Raw genomic sequence first — 4,590 nt, forward strand, 5'->3', positions numbered from 1 at the left:
GGCTTCTTTCTCACTTTCTCTCTCTCTCTCTCACTCTGTCCCTCTCTGGTAAAATAAATAAATTAAGTTAAATAAAATAATTCTTTTAAAAAAACTGCATTGCTGAACTGCAAAAAAATTAAGAATTATGCAAAGGCAGGAAATGAGGAGAACTTTAAAGAGCGGCAAGTGGACAAGGACAGTTGCAGACTGAGAGTATCCGTCAAAACTTGATAAACTAAAGCTTCCATTTTGGCAACTACAACAAGTAAGGAGAACAGGCTATTGCTCTTTCTACAAGGCAAGGAGTCTGGTAGACTTTCCAAAGTGTCTACAAGGTTTTGTACTCTCTGTGTAAAGATGAGTGAGAAATAAACCCACTGACATGGGTGGAGCATCAAGAAACCTCCATACTGGATAAAGAAAGGAAAGAAAAAAGGAAAGAAAAAAAAAAATCTCTCCTGGACATGCCTAACTACAAACTGGCCTTTCTATGAGTATGCAGTTTTATTCATACTACCTGAACCCCATGTCATTTTGAAAAAACTCAAGGAGAGTTTCATTTAAAGAGCTCCTAGTAGGAATAAATCTCATAAAGCAGTAAAACAAATAGAAACCCTCTCTAAAGAATTGCAGTTTTGGGACTAGCAGTTAGCATAATGGCTATGTTGCTGGACTCCCATGTAGTAGACTGTGGTTCGAGTCCCAAACCCGGTGGCTTAAACTCACGCCAGGTACGTGTGTGTGCGTGCGTGCCCAAGATCTCGAGAGGAGAATGGAGGAGAAGGGGTTGCAGCGTGGCCAACCCCCCTGGGGGGTGATTTCTTACTTTTTGTCTCTCTGTTTCTCTCTGTCTTTCTGGCAAGCGCACACACCCTATAGCACCCCCTCCCCACCCCAAAAAAAAGAATTGCAGTTTTGTTTTTAATGCCAGAAAGTATATGCTTGCACAAGAGCGAGAAAGAGAAAGAGAAGAGACAGAAAGCACCCCTAGCGGGGCAAAGTCACATTGTAATCCTTTTTCCTCCACTTCTCCATCCCGTCAGAATTCCTTGACATGCAAACCATACCTGACGTCTTTTTTAAGCCAGCAGGGCAGGGACTTGAACTCTGGTCAACTATGTGAGATTCAGCTTCCTCTGCACAGCACCTAAGTGCTGTAGCAGTCAGTTCTAGGGCTGCGATTTCAACCCATGATTCAGGAAATATCCACAAAGTTCCAAGAAATTTGAACCTAAAGTTAAAAATCACAAACATACAAGAAACAAGGTACTATGAATGAAAGCCAGCAGAAACAACCTGCAGCTTTGTCAGGCCCACAAGAATATAAGATACAGAAATTATCTGGGGCCAGCAGGTAGTGTGGTGGTTAATGGCTCTGGACTCACACATGGTCAACCACACAGTTCAAGCCCTGGACCTGGTGGCTTGCTTTCCCACTTTGCTTCTCTCCCCCACACTCTGTCTTTCTCTGGTCAAATTAAAATAAATAAATAAATAATAAAGTTAAGGGACCAGCGGGTGGTGTGATGGTGAAGGGCACTCGACTCCCACATGGCCAACCACGGTTCAAGTCCTGGACCTGGTGGCTTGCTTTCTCAGTTTCTCTCTCTCTCTCTCTCTCGCTCAGTCCCTCTCTGGTCAAATTAAAATAAGTATATAAATAAAGTTAAACTAAAAAAATAAAAATTTTAAAAAAAATAAAAGTTAAATAAAATAATTCTTTAAAACATGTAGAAATTATCAACTACAAAATATACATAAATATATTTAATACATTAAATATAAGGCTTAAATATGTGAACCAGGAGCAAGAGACTATTAAAATATAACCAAACTGGGGACCAGCAAAAGGCATAATGTTGAAATCACTGGGTTCCCACATAGTCAACTGCAGTTCAAGTCCTGGACCCAGTGACTTAAAACTCACGCTGAGCATGTGTGTGTGCATGCCCAAGATCCCGGGAGGAGAATGGAGAAGGGATTGCGGCACGGCCATCCGTCCTGGAGGGGGGAGTGACTTCTTGCTTTCTGTCTCTGTCTCTCTGAAAAGCACACCCACTCTATAGCAAAAATCTCTCTATAAAAGAAGTGAAGAACCAAACTGCACCACGGCAGTACACTGAGTTCTATAGAGACAGCACTGGAGTAAGTGAGAGCTGAATGAGACGGGGCAACTCTGCCTCGTGGAGGAAAGGTAACTAAATAAGCAAAGGAGAGCCTAAGAAGTTGAGGGGCAAATGTCACCTTATGCATTCTTTGTGCAAACTCGCCAGGAGGAGCACAAGAAGATATGTCTAGATGCTTTAGTCAACTTCCCAGTTTTCTTTTACATCCTTCCTTCCTTCCTATTTGCCGGAGGGCTCGTGCACTTTCCAGAGAGGGAAAAGAGAGAAAGAGAATGAAAACTTGAAAGCACCCCCCTGACAGGGAAATGTCACACCACCTTCCCTTCTCCATGTCTCCCTCTTTCTGGGATTTTGGGTATACACACATATGTGCCCAGCATGTTTCTCAAGCTGCCAGATCCAGGACTCAAACCCATAGTCGGCCATATGGGACCAGCCACCTTAACTACCAGACCACAGGCGGGTCCTCTTAGAGTTTTCTAAGACATGCTCAAAGAGGTAAAAGACCATGTCTGCTAAAGAGAAAGGAAAATTCGAAGATACGGCAAAGGCAGACAAGGCCCGTTATGAATGAGAAATGTGTTCACTCTTTTATCTCTCCGAAAGGAGAATCAAAGAAATTCAAGGGTCACAATGCACCACAGAGGGCTCTTTCAGACTCTTCTTGTTTCATTCTGAGTATCACTCCAAAATCAAAGGAGAACATCCTGGCTTATCCATTGGTGATGTTGCAAAGAAACCAGGAGATGTGGAATAACACTGCTACGGATGATAAGCAGTCTTATAAAAAGGAGGCTACTAAGCTGAAAGAAAAGTGTGAAAAGGATATTGCTGCGTGCTGAGCTAAAGGAAATCCTGATGAAGCAGAAAAGGGGAGCTGTCAAGGCTAAAGGGAACAAGAAAAAGAAAGAAAAGGAGGAAGATGAGGAAGATCAAGATAAGAGGAGAACGATAAAGAGGATAAAGATGATGATGATGAATAAGTTGGTTCTAGCAGTTATTTCCCTTGTCTGTAAAACATTTAACCCCCATATGTACAACTTACTTAGTCCTTTTAAAGAAAAATAAAAATGGGAATTTAAGGAGGTGTAAGATTTGTTCTTTTTTTTTTTTTTTCTGTATAGTTAACACACTACTGAATGTATCTTTAGATAGCCCTACCCTGGTGGTATTTTTTTCTTTCTTTTTTTTTTTTTTTTGAGAGGATTTTGCTATAGGGCACGTGTGCTCTCCAGAAAGACACCGAGAGACAGCAAGAAATCACCCCCCAGGGGAGATGGCCACGCTGCAATCCCTTCTCCTTCATTCTCTCAGGATCTTGGGCATGCATGCACATACACCCGGCGTGAGTTTAAGCCACTGGGTCCAGGACTCAAACCAAGGTCGAATACATAGGAGTCCAGTGGCGTAGCCATTATGCCATCTGCTGGTCCCGCCAGTGGTATTTTCAATAGCTACTATCTTGTCTGATATAATATGGGACTTATAAATTGTCACAGAAATTTAAAACAGGGTCTTGCTTATGCACAGTACAAATTTATATATGGGAATGATAGGTTTTCATCCTCAGTGAACTCTGTTGCAATTTATATGAAATAAGTGTTGTTCTGTTAACTTAGTATCATTCTGTGATTGAAAAAAAAAGCTGCAACCTTTTCTTTTTTTGACAGAGACAGAGAGAGACAGACAGAAAGTGAGAAATCACTCACCAAGGAGGATGGTCATGCATGCTGCAATCCCTTTTCCTCCATTCTCTTTTCAGTATTTCGGGCACACACACACATGTGCCCAACATGAATCTTAAGCCTCTGGGTCTGGAACTTGAACCATAGTTGGCCAAGTGGGAATCCAGCAATATAACTGTTATGCCATCTGCTGGTCCCACTGCAGCTGTTTTCTGGACATTCTAAATGCTTCTAAGTAAATACAAATTTTTTTAAATTAAAAAATAAATAGGGGGGCCAGCAGGCAGCATAGTAAACAAAGGTGCTGGATTCCCACATGTCTGACCGCAGTTCAAGTCCTGGACCTGGAGGCTTGCTTTCTCACTTTCCCTTTCTCTCTCTCTCTCTGGTCAAAGTAAAATAATAATAATAATAATAAATGGAATTAAACAAATAAATAATTATTAAATAAATAAATAAATAGGGGCCAGCAGGTGGCATGGTGGGGTGGCGTCGTGGTTATGTCACTGCTCTCCCACATGACTGACCACAGCTCAAGTCCTGAACCTGCTGGCTTGCTTTCTTACTTTTCCTTTCTCTTTCTCATCAAATTAAAAATAAAATTAAATAAATAAAAGAATTCTAAAAAATTTTTAAACAAATAATCAAACCAATTTTCAGAAACAAAACAAAACACCAAAATATAGGATAGATTAAATAGCAGAATCTGTTTACTGGAAAGTGTATCTTCAAAAGTCTAGAATGTGACTCAAAGACACAATGAGATAAAAAAAAATAGGAAGAACATCAGTTCAGCA

The sequence above is a fragment of the Tupaia chinensis genome, unplaced genomic scaffold, assembly GCF_000334495.1.
Source record: "Tupaia chinensis unplaced genomic scaffold, TupChi_1.0 Scaffold000132_1, whole genome shotgun sequence".
NCBI classification, from domain to species: Eukaryota; Metazoa; Chordata; class Mammalia; order Scandentia; family Tupaiidae; genus Tupaia; species Tupaia belangeri.